Genomic DNA, 19,636 nt, shown 5'->3' with positions numbered 1-19,636 from the left:
CTTACGAGTACTTTCATGCAATATGCTCTGAAATTCTTGCACTTGTACTCCCTCCAGGAAAGCCTTCTATTCTGATAGCTTCTTTCCTTGAAATGCTAGACTGAATTTCCCTCTCTGTTTCCCTAACTGTACTATCCTGCAGAAGTGTCTATGTAATGTGAATAGACATCTTTCTGCTCAGTCCCCACAGTCCCGCTGTTAGACCCAACCCCACTTAGTAGCGCCTTACGTTCAACGTGTCAATATTCATTGTTTGAACTTAAAAATAGTAAGAAATACATCTGTGATGAATTCAAGTTTGAATATATTGATATCCTACAGAAGTCTGTCATCGATGATTGTCCTATACCATATAAAAAACATTGATTGTATGAGTTATTTTAGCATCTGATTATGACTCATAACATTTAATTCAATTATCCTACATATAAACTTAATTCTAATTATTCGTATATAGTTATAACCGTTTTTACTGTTGATCTGAATCTCCTGACTGGTAGTAATTGTCACTTTCTATACTGATGATTGCGTAAATATGAAACACTAGTATCTGTAGGTATAAAAATAATTGCTATTATTTATTTTACAAGTAATATCATTATATATGTGTGTGTGCGTGTGTGTATTGACTTCTCACAATTTTGTTCATCCCCTACTCCCACATCTTTCTCTGACTCTTAACAGCCATTTGTAGTATTTATCTCTAACAGTATAGATACATATGTTAGTTAACTCGTTAATTTCTTTATCAAGAAATAGAACTAACGACAAAATAATATGAGATTCGTTTAATTTCATCTTCATACAAAAATTGAAAATAAAATATTACACAAGAAAAAAAAAACGTACACATCTTAAAAGAACATTTTGTTAAAGTACATGGTATCCAAAAAGTCACTGAAGGGTTGAAAATCTTTGTCATTTTACAATTAATGATTTTTTTTTTCAGATAATATTTTGGAATTTATTATGGAAAAGCATAGCATTGAACAACGTACGTAAGTTGTAAATCGCAATGCCAAGTAGCCACCACATTCCCCAGACTTGACTAGCCCCGACTTTTTCTTGTAGGGATATCTTAAAGACGAACCCCAAAACCTGCAAGAATTGAAGGAAAACATCAGGAAAGAAATATGAGAGTTAAATTTCGTATTCTCGATTTGTCTGTAATTACAGGAAGGTATCATCAAAAATAAAGTTGAAAACCCTTCCGTGACTTTTTCGACATAAAGAAACAATTCCTGGTGTTAGCATCTTATTTTTCTCTTTCTACCATCGAGATTTACGTCGACTAATAGTCAGATGTAAAAGAAAAGAAGATGGCTGCCATCAACTTTGGCAACATTCGATGTCAGTCACGTGTGCATTTTCCTTGGTAACAACCGGGTAATTAATGAATACTGCTTTCTATTACAAATGTTCATCTTTCGTCAACTTATCGGCCGTGAGCTTTGATAATTCCTTGTTCTTTTGGCTGCAACAGTTCTGTGCAAGTTTTGACAAAATCGACGATTAACGGGATCTCAAGGCAAACGGACACATATCGCCATCGAGATTTGATCAAATCGAAAAACTGAGGTTTGGTTTGCATTAATTGTCTGATCTTTGATAAAAGTTCTTCGCTTTTAGCTAAAAGTTCAATTAGGTTTTCGTATTCTCGATTTGTCTGTAAAAATTTATGAGAAACGGACACAGATTTACTAGAGTGATCCATCTTTGAGGTTTTCCGGTGTTGATCAACACATCGTTGGAAAGCGTTCTCTGATGCGAAGAAAGAAAGACCAAATATGGATTTGTATTCAATATTAAGTTCTCTTTTTAACTGTTGTCGTCTTTCGCTGCTCAGCTCGTAGCTTTTCCGATAGACGACAGCTTGGAGCAAACATCGGAGAACTTCCATACGTACGTCTTCAAAAGACCCGATTTCATTTAAAAACGAAGTCACTGCGATTAAATGGCTTCTTATTGAGTTCAGTGTACGGTCTTCTTTCTCCATTTGATGAATACAAAGGATAAACCAATTCGCCGCTAACAAATGGAGAAACATTTGCGCCTCTTTCTTCATTATTTTAGCTTGGGCTTTCAGATATTTGGCCCGGATATAGCAAGATTCTGAGCTCGCTTGTAAAAGGACTTCCACATTCCCGTCTATATCCATCGTCTCTTGCTGGCTTTGTCGTTGGTCTTGTTTTAAAGACGTGCTGCACAGTCTCTTCGTTAACGGACCCGCATCAGTCTTGCTTAATAACGATTTTTTGGAAATATGTTGTGAAGGAACATACGATAGCAATTTTGTATCTAACTCTATTAACAATTTCTTTTTTCTCGATACTACTTTATTTTTTCGCTTAGTTTTATACGAGCAAAACGATAAATTCTTTGGGGTTTCTGTTTGTGAAATCATCGTCCGTTTAGAGAACTGACGGACCATCTCTTTGCGATAATTTTCGTTCATAAGTTTGAGGTTTATTTTCACCTGTAGTTTTTTCTTCTTAAACTTTGTAAATGATAGTTCCATCTTAGGTGAAGAAGGCGACAGCTTATAAGGCGACAGCTTATAAGGTGACACCGTTAACTTTCTGCAGGGCATATTCTTGTCACTTTCATTTGGGCACAACAACATTTTTTCATACTCATTTGTTAGTTTAGATTTTTCGACTGTGCTGTATGGGGAACTTTTGCAAAAGGAAAATGGTTTGTTTTCAGACAACATATTTAGCATCGAAGATTTTTCATCCAAACTTATTGTGCTTGGCTGAGATCGATTTGGCAAATTATCAAATGTTTTTGAGTTATAAGAATGGGTTGATAATTGAGATATGGGCAAGGATGTTCCTGTTATTGGTGATTGGGTTTTCGAAAGAAAGAAATCGATTTTATTAGTTCCACACTCATCTTGTTGCGAAACAGTTGAGGTAGGTTTTACTTCATCTGTCGAAACAACTATTGAAGACTGACGCTCGTTACACAACGTTTCAGAAATGCAAAAATCTTTTGGTGCTTTAGATAAGCTAATGGGAACCTCATTTCCAGGTGTTACGATTTCCCTTTTCTGTTGTATTTCTTCCTCAGGATACGTTAAACGAATTGGGGTTGTGAGTTTTGGGACATTCTGCTTTATTGGTTTTTTATAAGTTGTTTTATTCTCTCTTATCGGTAAAAGATTTGACTCTGTGTTTTGCTTATCTCGACGGCTTTGTATTGAAATTGGCATCATAAAAAATACATCTGTGATGAATTCAAGTTTGAATATATTGATATCCTACAGAAGTCTGTCATCGATGATTGTCCTATACCATATAAAAAACATTGATTGTATGAGTTATTTTAGCATCTGATTATGACTCCTAACATTTAATTCAATTATCCTACATATAAACTTAATTCTAATTATTCGTATATAGTTATAACCGTTTTTACTGTTGATCTGAATCTGCTGACTGGTAGTAATTGTCACTTTCTATACTGATGATTGCGTAAATATGAAACACTAGTGTCTGTAGGTATAAAAATAATTGCTAATATTTATTTTCAAAGTAATATCATTATATATATGTGTGCGTGTGTGTATTGACTTCTCACAATTTTGTTCATCTCCTACTCCCACATCTCTCTCTGACTCTTAACAGCTATAGTAGAAAAGAAGATGGCTGCCATCAACTTTGGCAACATTCGATGTCAGTCACGTGTGCATTTTCCTTGGTAACAACCTGGTAATTAATGAATACTGCTTTCTATTACAAATGTTCATCCTTCGTCAACTTATCGGCCGTGAGATTTGATAATTCCTAGTTCTTTTGGCTGCAACAGTTCTGTGCAAGTTTTGACAAAATCGACAATTAACGGGATCTCAAGGCAAACGGACACATTTCGCCATCGAGATTTGACCAAATCGAAAAACTGAGGTTTGGTTTGCATTAATTGTCTGATCTTTGATAAAAGTTCTTCGCTTTTAGCTAAAAGTTCAATTAGGCTTTCGTATTCTCGATTTGTCTGTAAAAATTTATGAGAAACGGACACAGATTTACCAGAGTGATCCATCTTTGAGGTTTTCCGGTGTTGATCAACACATCGTTGGAAAGCGTTCTCTGATGCGAAGAAAGAAAGACCAAATATGGATTTGTATTCAATATTAAGTTCTCTTTTTAACTGTTGTCGTCTTTCGCTGCTCAGCTCGTAGCTTTTCCGATAGACGACAGCTTGGAGCAAACATCGGAGAACTTCCATACGAACGTCTTCAAAAGACCCGATTTCATTTAAAAACGAAGTCACTGCGATTAAATGGCTTCTTATTGAGTTCAGTGTACGGCCTTCTTTCTCCATTTGATGACTACAAAGGATAAACCAATTCGCCGCTAACAAATGGAGAAACATTTGCGCCTCTTTCTTCATTATTTTAGCTTGGGCTTTCAGATATTTGGCCCGGATATAGCAAGATTCTGAGCTCCCTTGTAAAAGGACTTCCACATTCCCGTCTATATCCATCGTCTCTTGTTGGCTTTGTCGTTGGTCTTGTTTTAAAGACGTGCTGCACAGTCTCTTCGTTAACGGACCCGCATCAGTCTTGCTTAATAACGATTTTTTGGAAATATGTTGTGAAGGAACATACGATAGCAATTTTGTATCTAACTCTATTAACAATTTCTTTTTTCTCGATACTACTTTATTTTTTCGCTTAGTTTTATACGAGCAAAACGATAAATTCTTTGGGGTTTCTGTTTGTGAAATCATCGTCCGTTTAGAGAACTGACGGACAATCTCTTTGCGATAATTTTCGTTCATAAGTTTGAGGTTTATTTTCACCTGTAGTTTTTTCTTCTTAAACTTTGTAAATGATAGTTCCATCTTAGGTGAAGAAGGCGACAGTTTATAAGGTGACACCGTTAACTTTTTGCAGGGCATATTTTTGTCACTTTCATTTGGGGACAACCACATTTTTTCATACTCATTTGTTAGTTTAGATTTTTCGACTGTGCTGTATGGGGAACCTTTGCAAAAGGAAAATGGTTTGTTTTCAGACAACATATTTAGCATCGAAGATTTTTCATCCAAACTTATTGTGCTTGGCTGAGATCGATTTGGCAAATTATCAAATGTTTTTGAGTTATAAGAATGGGTTGATAATTGAGATACGGGCAAGGATGTTCCTGTTATTGGTGATTGGGTTTTCGAAAGAAAGAAATCGATTTTATTAGTTCTACACTCATCTTGTTGCGAAACAGTTGAGGTGGGTTTTACTTCATCTGTCGAAACAACTATTGAAGACTGACGCTCGTTACACAACGTTTCAGAAATGCAAAAATCTTTTGGTGCTTTAGATAAGCTAATGGGAACCTCATTTCCAGGTGTTACGATTTCCCTTTTCTGTTGTATTTCTTCCTCAGGATACGTTAAACGAATTGGGGTTGTGAGTTTTGGGACATTCTGCTTTATTGGTTTTTTATAAGTTGTTTTATTCTCTCTTATCGGTAAAAGATTTGACTCTGTGTTTTGCTTATCTCGACGGCTTTTTATTGAAATTGGCATCAGTTGTTCAGGTCGTGCAACGATCTGAGAAGCTTTGGGAGGCGCGATTCTCTTTTTATGTATCATTTTTTGGGGAAATTTAAAAACATCAGATGAACTGGCCTTATTATTGGAATCTGGAAATTCTTTGGAATCATGAGTGGATCTCGAGTCTTTGTCAGAATTATCCAAACTCTTGTTCACAGTCGGTATCTTCGCATTGGAACAAAGAATACGTGTTTTGGGGTTTATTCTAGGGATGTTATTAGTGATAGGTCGATGAGGAATTTTATTGTTGGTTTTTAAAAGATTATTAGTTATTAAATTATTCTTAAAGTCTTTGGGTCTCTTAATTTCTGGTTCTTTTCGAGGAGAAAGCTTAATTGATTTTGAAAGCTTACATTTTCCTTTATTTTCTTTAACAGCTAAAACATTATTTAATGCAAACTGACTGGCTGGTTTGGGAGGAGTACTTTCAATCTGACGCGGTTCTGCAGACGGAGGTACATCTTGTTCTTCACCAGAAGAAGGGCTAATATCCCCAATAACATTCTTGACTGAACAAGATGACGAAGTTGGATTTCTATCGCACACTTCTCCAGTTAATGAATATTTAGGCATCATATTCTTCGGCGCCGTTAAGTATTGCCTGTTGAGATTAGAGATTGGACTCAAAAGTAAAACGTTTGTCATTTCTTTTAAGACAGTATCGACGTTTATTTTTAATTCCGGTGATGAAATTGGCGAGATCGAAGGCGGCAGAGTAATCTTTGTCATAATGTCGCTAATATCGATGTTCTGATGGTGATCGATTTCATTCGACACTGATGGGCCTTCAATCTGTTTTGAATTAAAACTTTCATTACATTTCTCATGTATTTCGTGCTGTGGAATTGGACATAGAGGTTTGGAAAAAGCGCCGTTTCCATTCGAGCGTTGTTGTGTTGGGTTAGTTACAGAAGAACGGATTACAACAGAAGGAGATATTGAAGACGAAGTTATTGGAGAACTAGTTACTGCAGAAGGAGTAACTGAAGAGGGGGCAACTGAAAAAGGGGTCATTTGAGAATATTTGACTGAAGAGGTTACTGAGGAATATATGACTGAAGAGAGACATATTGAAGAGGATGTTACTTGAGGTATTACTGAAGCAAGAGTTGTTGCCGAAGAAGGGGTTGTATCGCACACTTCTCCAGTTAATGAATATTTAGGCATCATATTCTTCGGCGCCGTTAAGTATTGCCTGTCGAGATTAGAGATTGGACTCAAAAGTAAAACGTTTGTCATTTCTTTTAAGACAGTATCGACGTTTATTTTTAATTCCGGTGATGAAATTGGCGAGATCGAAGGCGGCAGAGTAATCTTTGTCATAATGTCGCTAATATCGATGTTCTGATGGTGATCGATTTCATTCGACACTGATGGGCCTTCAATCTGTTTTGAATTAAAACTTTCATTACATTTCTCATGTATTTCGTGCTGTGGAATTGGACATAGAGGTTTGGAAAAAGCGCCGTTTCCATTCGAGCGTTGTTGTGTTGGGTTAGTTACAGAAGAACGGATTACAACAGAAGGAGATATTGAAGACGAAGTTATTGGAGATCGGGTTACTGCAGAAGGAGTAGTTGAAGAGGGGGCAACTGAAGAAGGGGTTATTTGAGAATGTTTGACTGAAGAGGTTACTGAAGTATATATGACTGAAGAGAGAGATATTGAAGAGAATGTTACGTGAGGTATTACTGAAGCAGGGATTGTTGCCGAAGAAGGGATTGTTGCTGAAGAAGCGGTTGTTGCTGAATTTAATTCTGTCGAAACGCATTCATCTGGTTGTTTATCATCGCGCACTTTGATCTCCGTGTCATTCTGCATTTTCTTCGTTAAATCAGAATTCATAGTCATCATTTGAGAAGAAGAGAGAGGCGGAGTAAGGGGGAGGACCGGTTTGGGTGTGGAAATCTTTAATGGGGACGCTTTAACACTAGGTTGAAAAACTTGATATCTCGGTCCGAAACCGTGGTAGGATATGTCAATGCGGCGTTGTTCACGGTCTTGGCGGGACAAGTAAATGGAGTCAGATATGAACGATTGTGCCTTTACGTAGTCACCCATCACCGCGACGATTTTCCGATGGAGCAAATCGTCGGGTCTTGCGACTCGGTGCATCGCTGCAAATAGGGTCATGTCGATTTCTGCTTTGTCTTCTTCCATCAGTGCAAAACGTTATTCTAAAGAGAAAGAAAAAGATCAATTAAAAAGTAGGTAAAAAACAAGTATGGTTTTACTAATGGACTATAAAAAAATCGTTCTCATAAATAAAAACATATGAAACATTGGTCACATAAACAGTGTTAATTATTATATCTATCTCTATATATGATAAAACGAAGTCGATTATTTCCGTGTAGGAAAAAAACATAGTTTTGCAAACGCAGCCACCACATATAAATGCAATATAGTCAGACTACTATCTAATATATGATGTAGGTTCTGTGCATATTACCAGTAGCTTTTATTTATTATCATAAATTTCTATACTTCCTACAAGTCAAAACAAGTCACAAACACACACACACACGTGTGTGTGTGTGTGTGTGTGTGTGTGAGAGAGAGAGAGAGAAAGAGTGAGAGGTAGGGAGAGAGAAATATAGTCTTAGGTCATATCCAGGACCCCCGACAGTAGAAGCTAGATTATTCCATTTTGGCCACAGTCACCAGTGGACGCTATTTTTTATGGCTGACAAACGTAGTTTAATTTGCTTTCAGGTGGGTTTACTGAATATGTTCTGGTTTTGTATCATACTTCCACTGGGCAACGCCAGTACACAAGTCTTGTCAGTTATTAATAAAATCAAAAAGATACGCATGTATTTGTGTGCGTTTTCCTCGCGACTACATAATTACAAATTCATTTTCTTTTTGCTATTAATACAATATTTATAGAAATTACAAATGTAAGACGAAACTTTTTTTTCTTTTTATTGAATTTTTTTATAAAGATTGATTATTCATAGCATTTGGATTCTCCGGGATACTGTTCTCATTCGATACGGGCAAAACTGGACGGGCAAAAATAGGGACACCTAGTTTTGAAAGCCGAATTATCATAATTTTTTGTAGGTGTCTGACTATTTGTGATTGTATTTGAAAGATTATCGACTAAACTTAATTTCCTAAAGGAAAAAAAATATTTGTACACGTAAACAAAAAGTTATGAAAAATGTTTTCATCTTAATTTTGAAGTTAAATAAATTCATTGTAAAAATCCTTTAAAAGATAAATATTAGTTTTCTGGGTCTATTTTGAAGATAGTTACTAAAGATATTGAATCAAATAAAAAAAAACACCTTGTTTGTGCAAAAAAGTAGCCCTAAAAAGCAAGTAATTTACCGTCCGCCAAAAACGCAACAAACTAAAAAAAATGTAAACACGATTATAATGAGGGCCAGAATTTCAGCCAATCGAAACGCTGTTTGAAAATCAAGCCATGATATTAAAAGGAGGTAGGGGTATCAGATTTCTTTTTTCCCCATATGTGCATCCATAGATTCCTATTCTGAAGTTTGTCTCAAATTTTATCATTTTTAATTTAATGATTTTTGATGTTCCTGTTTTTAAATTATTTTTTTAAATTATTGTTCGAGATTATATAAGACTTATTGTTACACCGAAAGTTTCACATTCTTGCGAGCAAGGAAATTATTAAAATCTTGCATATAAAAATTATGCCAAATCTGTAATTTAAAAAGAAAATGTGGAAATATATTTGCTATTACAATTTTTTGTGTGAAAATATTAAACAAACAATGCTTAATTCAACGGTATTATCGGTAGTTCGAGAAAGTAATTTTTCTTCGAGTTATACCGAATTTATTAATGTAATAAACAAGCGTATGGTTGCAAGAAAAATACAGATGACCGAGTAAGGTTAATAAATATATATTTCATTTCTCACCAAATTAAAGATTTAAGGTGTCGTTGTTATGATGGCTTGTCGGGCGTTGAGATAAACCACGACCACCGAGAGTAAGAAGAAGGCCTGTTAACTGAAAAATGTCTGCAGACAATGTAGGTAAGATTTGGCAGACTGTCAGTACTATATGAGAGCCATTTGAAAAAGAGCAATAGAACATTTTAAAAAAGAAAAAGGAACACAGTTCGATTAATACTTAAACTGAACTTTATTCAATATAAAATATAAATATTATCTATGTAAAATTAAGTAATTTTATAGCAATATACGATTTAATACTGATAAAACTGAATTATGAATTTGGGGAACAAACAATTAAAGAAACATATTAAACATATTTTTTTGGCCTTCGGAACAAGATCACACAGTGTAAAATCTCTTGATGCTACAACTTTACCTTTTCTGTCCTCAGTCGGTGGAGGAGAAATCTTTCATCATTGAGATTATTTTGGTTCCTATCCAGAGTGCCCCTTATTCGGAAGCTGGATTTTCCCCCACAAGATTATATGTTGAAATATTTAAATAACTATAACTTTAAATACAGAAATTATACTTAAAGTTTTGGTTTTCTGTTTTTCTTTGTCCATTTCCCCCCCCCCCATGTTTTTCATCAAAATGTGTAGCGTATTAGTTGTTTTACATGCCACTATCAGTGATCGCTCACTGGTAATCTGTGGTGTTCCCTGGAGACCAAGTGACAACAAGTCTCCCCAGATTTCCAGTGTTCTCCACCTCTTGACCACTTGTGCAGATGATTGCATGTTATCACAACAGCCGTTGTTACTGATTTCTCATTGGCATCGGTCATTGGTGTTTCCTGGGGTTTAGATGACAAAATGCCTCTCCAAAGTCCCAGATTTGAACTGCACACTTCCAATGGGGATTTAGTCAGTACACTCTCACCTCGGTCTTTCCATCCTCTCTGACCCTTCACAACTAGTTGGTGTGGTGTGCCACCAGTCGATGTCATCTACACCAGTTTTCTTTTTTATTATTGTTACTATTATTATTATGATAATAATAAGGGTGCTTGTGCAGTGTACGCACATGTATTTTAAATATTATTTTCAAGTTTAATTGAATTTTGGGTTTGTTTTACTATACACATAGATTCAAAAAAGTTGTCAAAAAACAAATATATGCCAAGTAAATGTTATCAAAGGCCAGTGGCGGCTCGTGCCTGGAGCTGTGGAACTGCAGCACCCCAAGTCATTTCTACTCATTATTATCGATACACGTTAAAAAGAATACGTTTATTTTTTTTTTCTTTCTATGTGATAATATATCATTTTATAGTAATTGTCTGTATTTTTATTGACGAAGGCCGGAGACAAAACGGCCGAAACGTTGTGACAATAACAACCAAGATGAGGAAGTCAGTCCGACAATCTCAATCAATGAAAACACCTCATCTCAAAAATACAGACAATTACTATCCAATCGGTACGGACCCGGCATTAGGATTGAATGGCGACACCTAGAAAAGCGTCATATGAAACTGGCAAGACTCGCTAACCATCCTGTACAAATGTAGAGACTTAAAACTCATACCAGCAGGGTTGACATTACAAACAACAGTGGATTCCAGGCGGGCACGTAGAGTCGCGGAAAGGGCAAGGCATGCCCTCGTTCAAGAAAGGATCCAACACACACGCTGGAATAAACAAAAACTAAGGAACGAAATCTCTGACACCTTAACATCGTTCCTTGTCAAAGTGACTCAAGAGGAAGACAGGGTGAGAATCCAATCACATCTGGATAAATCATACAGACAAGAATATGAGAAGGTCAAAGGACGCCAAATCAAGAAGCTCACAAAGCTCAAAGACCAGAGGAATGTAACATCAAAACACCGCTCCCCTGTGAAAGCGGTCATCAACCTCAGCAGCCGCCAACTGAGTCACTCAGAGGAAGCAGTACTAAATAAAGGTCTCAACTTCGCAACAACAACCAAACGCGTTCCATTCTTAGATATCCTAACACACATGGAAGATATAGCCTTGAGAATCCCATCAACCCAAGGTGATGAAATAAGATGGAAAGTGAGACAAGTACTCGAGAAAGCCAAGCCTCCTAAATCAAACATCTATCGGGAAGATAGGCTGGCTATAAGAACCCTACAGAGTGACAGCAGTATAATAATTCTGCCAGCAGACAAAGGCAATGCTACTGTGGTGATGGACATGTTGGAGTACTCTGAAAAAATGGCAGGCCTAATCGCAGATGGTAGCTACGGTAAAATAAAGAAGGGCCCAACTTTGAAAACCGAAAGAAAGCTGTTATAAATCCTTACCAAAAACAAGGAACACATCGCTCCGATGAGATATAGACAGCTGGTCCAGCATTACAGTAAGCTACCACATATGTACGGTCTCCCCAGGATACACAAAGACGGTATTCCACTCAGACCCATAAGTGAGCTGCCGAGGCTCAGCATGCCACCCACTGAGCAGGTACCTTGTAGATATAATAAACCCATTAGCAGGCAAGTTAGCAACACATGTAAAGAATTCTGCCCACTTCACGGAACTGATCAAGGGAGCACCCATCAGTACAAACCAAATGGTAAGCATAGATGTGGTTAGCCTGTTCACTAAAGTCCCAACTAGTGAGGCACTAACAGTAATTCAAGACAAACCAGCTGCGGTTCTCTCCATAGAAGATGTGTACCATTGCCAAACTTAATGGAAATGCTGACATTCTGCATAGAAACAACCTATTTCAGAATGGGTACTGACCTATATCGACAAGAGGAGGGACTAGCTATGGGCTCGCCATTATCATCCAGTGATGGCGAACATACACATGGAATACTTCGAAGACATGGCCTTAAGTTCAGCTCCCTTAAAGCCAACCATGTGGCTAAGATACGTTGATAACACCTTCATACTCTGCCCCCATCAGGAAGACATCTAGGCTCTCCTAGACCATGTGAACTCAATAAGACCATCGATACAGTTCACAATGGAGAAAGAAAAAGATAACCAACTGGCCTTCCTTGATATACTCATATCACGCACAGAGCATGGGTTTAAGACATCCGTATATCGCAAGCCTACCTTCACCGGACAATACCTAAACTTCAACTCCCATCACCCATACAGTATCAAACATGGAATCGAACACTGCTTACAACATCGAGCAGAGACAATAAGTAGCGACACCATTACATACCACCAAGAAATGGTCAGGTTGAAGAATACCCTCCGTCGTAACAACTACCCCGATAGCATACTATCTACCAGATGTGTTAATAATATAAGAGAGGAGAATGAAGCCCAAAAACCTCCAACGGTCTGCCTACCATACATACGAGGCATCTCCGAAAAGATTCAGAGAATATGTGCCCCCTACAACATCAGGACGGTATTCAAGAGCGAGTCAACACTCAGACGACACCTGGTACAAGTGAAGCCCCGCATAGAGGAGAACATGACCAAAAACTGCATATACTCCATCCCATGCAGTTGCAGAAAGGTTTACAAGGGTGAAACATGCCGCCCCCTTAAAGTAAGGATGGAAGAACACCGAAAAGTAAAAGTGGAAGAACACCGAAAAGCGGTAACTAAAGGGGAGACGGAAAAATCGGGTATAGCCAACCATGTCTGGATGGAGAGGGGGGACCATCGCCCCCTCTGGGATTAAGTAAAAATAATAAACAGAGAGACCCACTGGAAAGTGAGAAAACTTAAAGAAACAGCTCACATGCTCGGACATAACAACCTACTGAGCAAACCAAGCATAGAGCTGAATGTAATTTGGACACCTCTGATAGAGAGAGAAAACCTTGACTAACAACGTAGGTTTAACATTAACAAAAACCAACTAAGAATTGTCCTAGTGACATATGGCCGAGTTCAATCCTGAACGAAGGCAGTGAAAAAGTAACATTCAAAACAGAGAATCAGCAACTATGTCTCAAAGCCTAGCTGAAGTCCGAACACGGTATCCCCGTAATAATAATAAAGGGTTGGGTTCGAGACTCCTAACAAACGGTTCCCCAGTTCGATACAAAACACCTGACGAAGGCCGGAGGGCAAAACGGCCGAAATGTTGTGACAATAACAACCCGACAATCTCAATCAATATCATTTTATATATATATATATATATATATATATATATATATATATATATATATATATATATATATATATATATAATCCTGAAGCTTAAGATCGATAATTGTCCCCATACTCATATAAGTATAAAAGTAAAACTTTGCTTGGAGCTGCGAAATTCACAGTTACACATTCTTAGTGAAGTTCGCTTGTGTGCATGCCCAATCTAGACGGCAAATATGAGCCAATTTGGAACTGTAGTTTTCGCAGTTCCAAACGCTCGTGCAATACGGTGCTTGCGCGTTTTCGCTTATTTTTTTTTTTTAAGAGGCTTATTTACAAATGTTTTCTTATGATTATAATTAAAAAGTGTAACGTGTTCTTGTAAATAAAATCCCCACCTTAAAAAAACTCCCACACGTTTAAATGCGATTTAAGTAGACAAAAATATACAATATGCCAAACTTTTTTTTTTAATTAAAAGTGTTCGGGCTTTTAGCCTTGAAGCTACCAACGCGACTAATGTTATTATTTTTTTTTTACCTATATGGCTTATTTTGTTTGTGTTTTTAAGTAGTTTGAAATCTATTTATTTTGTAGTAGTTTAACTTTACAGAATAAAAAATATTTACATTTTTTTTCTATAGAAAAACGATCTAGACAGCCGATATGAGCCAATTTGGAACTTTAGTTTTCGCAGTTCCAAACGCTCGTAAAATGCGGTGTTTGCGCGTTTTCGCTTATTTTTTTTTTAAGAGGCTTGTTTACAAATTTTTTCTTTTTATTATAATTAAAAAGTGTAACGTGTTCTTGTAAATAAAATCTCCACCTTAAAAAAAATTTCCCACACTTTAAAATGCGATTTAAGCAGACAAAAATATACAATATGCCAAACTGTTTTTTTTTATTAAAAGTGTTCGGGCTACCAACGCGACTAATGTTATTTTTGTTTTTTACGTAGTGTATATTCGTGGCTTATTTCGTTTGTGTTTTTTAAGTAGTTTGAAATCTATTTACTTTGTAGTAGTTAAACTTTACAGAATAAAAAATATTTACTTTTTTTTTCTGTAGAAAAGCGAAGAAAATTTTATTTTTAAAATACATTTTAGTTAGAAATGTTTTTACCTTATATATATATATATACACGCACACATATATATACACGCATATATACACAGACACACATAAATATATATACAAACATACATATATATGTACACACACATATATATACACACACACATATATATATACACACGCATATATATACACACACATATATATACACACATATACACGCATATATATATACACACACGATATATATACACACATATATATACACACATATATATATAAACGTACATATATACACACACATATATATATACACACACATATATACACACACACACATATATATACACACGCACATATATATATACACACACACACTATATATATATATATATATATACACACACACACACCTATTATATATATATATATATATATATATATATATATATATATATATATATATATACATATATATACATATATATAAGCTTTAGCATGTATTTACCCTCCACGAGTACAATATAAGAAGTTTTACACTTTGAACAAAGTTTTTTAAATTAAAATGTGCAATAACAAAACGAGTAAGTAAAACCGTTTTTATAATATGCAAATAGTAAATAGCAAAGTTTGTTTTTATTTTTATATAAAAAGTTGTAAAAAGATTTGTAATTTGTAGGGGACTAGGATATATAAATACCCCAATCCCGTTACAAAATAATAATGAAACGAATGGGAATTGAAGGAAACAAAGACACAATTAATGGATAAGATAAATGTCGTTTATTTGCTGTTGAAAGAAATGAACATTTTAGTCATAACATGTCCGCGCGTGGGAAGAGAAATAAATGTTGTAGGAAAATTGAGAATGGTAGTCTAGCGTGTAGACAAAGGAGAGTATATCAGAGTTGTCATCAGTTAGTAGTCAGCGACGCGAAGGTGTTCTTAGTGGCCAGTAGTAGGTGGAAAGAGAAAGGGTGAGAAAGCCTTTAGCTCGTGCTCCATACATAGTAGGAAGTGGGCGTGAGGTGCGCGTGCGCGCGCCGAAACGGCGCGCGGCTTGTTCGCCCAACCTCTCTAGTTGAGAGTTGGTTCCAAAGAGAGCAAGAAACAGCTTATCACCTTGTTTTTATACTCGTTTCCAGAGTGTATTTTGCGCATGTGTATTTCCTTAGAAAGCGGAAGTGACGTCGTCCATGTGCGTGATCGTGTTCGCGTGTGTGAGTACATGTGTGTACGTAAGTGTGTGTGTGTATATATACGTGAATTTGAGTGTATGTACGCGAACGTGAATAAGTGTACATGTGTGGACGTGGGCGCGTATGTTTGTGTGCGCGTATGTATATGACAGCTTGAAATATGAATGTGTGTTTTGTGTGAGACTTGAAAAAGGCTCGTACAAATACTCCCCTTCCTAGGAAAAAAAATATACATGCAATGTATATATATTTATGTATAAATATATATATTTTTTTTGTGAGTAATGTTTTTGGCAGTTGATTTTTTTGCCCTGCTTTTTTTTTCTTTTTTTTTTTTTTTTTTTTTGTGGGTGTGGTTGTTTGAAAAAAAAAAAAACGTCACAAAGGAACGGAATGTCAAAAACGGAGTTTGTTCGTAAAAAAAAAGTATTTACTTACGCGTGGAAAATGCGTTTACTCTTTTTTTGGCTGACATTTGTTGGTTTGGTTTCTGTTGTGTGCTGACATGTGCAAAGAGTTGCTTGGACAGAGAAGTGAATTGTTCCGTTTGGAAGGAAATTTTTTTTTTTTTTTTTTTTTTTTTTGTGTTGACGGTGTCGTGTGTGTGTCCAGTTGACGGTAGCTTCGCATGGTTCTGCGGTAATGTGTGCATCGTTTGGACGGGCGCTAGTCGCGCGTTTGTTCTTGTTGAACGGGGTCTGGTTACTGTTGTCTTCGCAAGTGCGTTTGCGGTAATGTGTGTACATTGTCTGTACGGGCGTTTGTGTAGTCGTTCGTGGTTGCCGGTTGTCAACGAAACTTCCAAGTTTTGAGTTTATCCGCGTGCGTCGTGCATCTCAACTCGTATTGTTGATTCAACTTCTTCCTATGTGTTGATAGGGATGTCCTGTTTCTTTGTTGCTGCGTCTGCTGTGCGGGAGGGAATTGCATAGGCCTATGTGATTTTGCTCCTCGCGTTTGTTGCAGGGTAATGTCAGGAAACCGTGAAAATGTTTGTTAAGCTCGAATTTGTTTTGAAATTCGATATGAAAGTCGACAGCTCCGTGTTCGGTTTTTTTTTTTTTTTTTTTTTTTTTTTTTTTTTTGCAGAGTCTGACGAGGGTTCGTCATTGTAGTTGGTAGTAGCTATTCCTGTGGGTAGTGGTTTGGTTCGCTTGGTTTTCTTTGTTGAGAAGTTCGTTTTTTTCTTTATTAAATAAAACGCGCGTCTCGCTCAAAACAATTAATCTCAAAACGGTAGGGTCGCCATGCTTGTTCGTTCCAAGTCAGTCGGGCGCCAGTTTGTTGTGGACTTGTGGCATAGGAGGAAATGCGTGCTCCTCTCGCGTTCCGAGGGAAAATGAATTGTCTCGAGGAAGAAACGAACGACATGTTAAATTGAATTAAACGAACAGGAATGTCTTTGGTGAAAGAAACAAGTAAAAGAAAGGGTACCACACGTGGTTAGTTTTGCGTGCGTCTTTCGCTGTAAGCTGGTGAGAAAGAAAGTTTATAGCTTGGCGTGCGTCTCTCGTTAAGTGGTGAAGAGGAAAAGTTTATACCTTGGCGTGCGTCTCTCGTTAAGTGGTGAAGAGGGAAAGTTTATCTTTGTAGAGAAAGAGTCTGTGTGTGTATGAGTGCTTCATTCAACCTCATCCATTTCATTTAAATAACGGGGTCACCAAATTTGTAGGGGACTAGGATATATAAATACCCCAATCCCGTTACAAAATAATAATGAAACGAATGGGAATTGAAGGAAACAAAGACACAATTAATGGATAAGATAAATGTCGTTTATTTGCTGTTGAAAGAAATGAACATTTTAGTCATAACATGTCCGCGCGTGGGAAGAGAAATAAATGTTGTAGGAAAATTGAGAATGGTAGTCTAGCGTGTAGACAAAGGAGAGTATATCAGAGTTGTCATCAGTTAGTAGTCAGCGACGCGAAGGTGTTCTTAGTGGCCAGTAGTAGGTGGAAAGAGAAAGGGTGAGAAAGCCTTTAGCTCGTGCTCCATACATAGTAGGAAGTGGGCGTGAGGTGCGCGTGCGCGCGCCGAAACGGCGCGCGGCTTGTTCGCCCAACCTCTCTAGTTGAGAGTTGGTTCCAAAGAGAGCAAGAAACAGCTTATCACCTTGTTTTTATACTCGTTTCCAGAGTGTATTTTGCGCATGTGTATTTCCTTAGAAAGCGGAAGTGACGTCGTCCATGTGCGTGATCGTGTTCGCGTGTGTGAGTACATGTGTGTACGTAAGTGTGTGTGTGTATATATACGTGAATTTGAGTGTATGTACGCGAACGTGAATAAGTGTACATGTGTGGACGTGGGCGCGTATGTTTGTGTGCGCGTATGTATATGACAGCTTGAAATATGAATGTGTGTTTTGTGTGAGACTTGAAAAAGGCTCGTACAGATTTGTAAATAAAATTATGTACCTTTAAATGTTTTTTTTTGCTCATAGTACAAACATGTAAACTTTTATTCTATATTTTATTTACAAAGTTTTGTTATAAACAGACATTTTTAAATTTTAAATAAAACTGTTATCCAATAAAACCATTTTTAAATGGTATACTCCTAACTTTACCATCGTTTGCAGGCAAGTAAATTTCAAAGATTTTGTTTTTATGAAAAAATAAATTATTAAAAATTGTAAATAAAATGTAGTTAAAAAATGTTTTTCGTTTGTTTGCCTGCGGAAAAAGCCCGTAAAATTTTATTTAATCTGTAAAGTTTAAAAGAAATATATTTGCATTTTTTTTATTACTCTGTAAAGTGTACACAATTTAAAATAGTGTTTTATTAAAATGTTTTCGCGTATTACCCCTTTTTCGACGACTTATAATGGCAAAGTTAAAAATATTTGTATTAAAAAAAGCAATTTTAATGACAAGCTTATTTTGTTATACGCCTATTTTTAATTAACAACAAGCTTTTTATAAATAAAACCGTTGTTAAATAGTAAAACTTTTTTCGTTAATAAAAATCTGTGACCTGAAAGTTATAAAAGTATGATTCAACTCAGTTAGAACTTCCGGTTCAGTTGAATCGCAAAAAGCGGATCGCATAAACATTGTATTCCTTCTACCTTAATTGATATTCTACTAATAGATTACCTAGTACTTACCTTTCCCAACACAGTTGATATAAACAGAATTTAACCATGGCCTCCTTGCAAGAAATAACTTCTGCGACAGTAAGTGAACTTCAACAGATTGAGTTTTCAAAGCTGTCTCTCAATGATAAAGTTGAAATTAAGAAAAGAAGCCGTTCAACGCCTGGTATTCAAATATCTCAGCCAGGCATTAGCAACAAGAAAGTGTATATTCGTAGCTTTAATGGTACCGACGGAAAAGTTTGCTTTGCGGCTGTGAACTAAAAAAGGCATTGTTCTGTTTTCCTTGTTTGTTGTTAGGGGGTGATGTAACGTGGGCAAAACATAGTTTCAGAACTATTAGCAAAATGAAAGATAGAACTGAAAAGCATGAGAAGCACGTTGACACTGTAGTTTCCCTATCAATTTGTGGGACCATAAATATTAAAGGAAAACTTAGTGAGGCCTACAGACTTTCAATCAATCATCATAGCATGAATGTTAAGAAAAACCGTGAAATTTTATCTAAAATAATAGATTGTATTTTCTTTTATGGGAAATTTGAAACTCCCTTACGAGGACATGATGAAACAGATGATTCAGTAAATCCAAGTGTATTTAGAGGATTTTTAAATTTTGTATCTTAATTAGATCCAGATTTAAAGAATCACTTAGAAACCAGTAATGTCTTCAAAGGTGTTTCCAAGACTATTCAGAATGACATACTTGACTGTCTTTTACAAATATA

The 19,636-nt window shown here is 36.3% G+C and overlaps 1 long non-coding RNA gene across 1 annotated transcript; it reads right to left on the bottom strand.

Annotated features, from left to right (window-relative positions):
* Nucleotides 1–15,373: 15,373 nt before the first annotated feature.
* Nucleotides 15,374–18,206, bottom strand: LOC145277811 (uncharacterized). Its single transcript, XR_013868208.1, has 2 exons — nucleotides 17,354–18,206; nucleotides 15,374–17,307 (listed from the first exon to the last, which is right to left on the bottom strand). It is a non-coding gene; the product is annotated as an uncharacterized LOC145277811 (long non-coding RNA).
* Nucleotides 18,207–19,636: the final 1,430 nt, after the last annotated feature.

This window comes from Euprymna scolopes, chromosome 6 (genome assembly GCF_053919585.1).
Source record: "Euprymna scolopes isolate OS-2025 chromosome 6, ASM5391958v1, whole genome shotgun sequence".
NCBI lineage: Eukaryota > Metazoa > Mollusca > Cephalopoda > Sepiida > Sepiolidae > Euprymna > Euprymna scolopes.
This window is presented reverse-complemented; position numbering and strand designations above follow the sequence as displayed.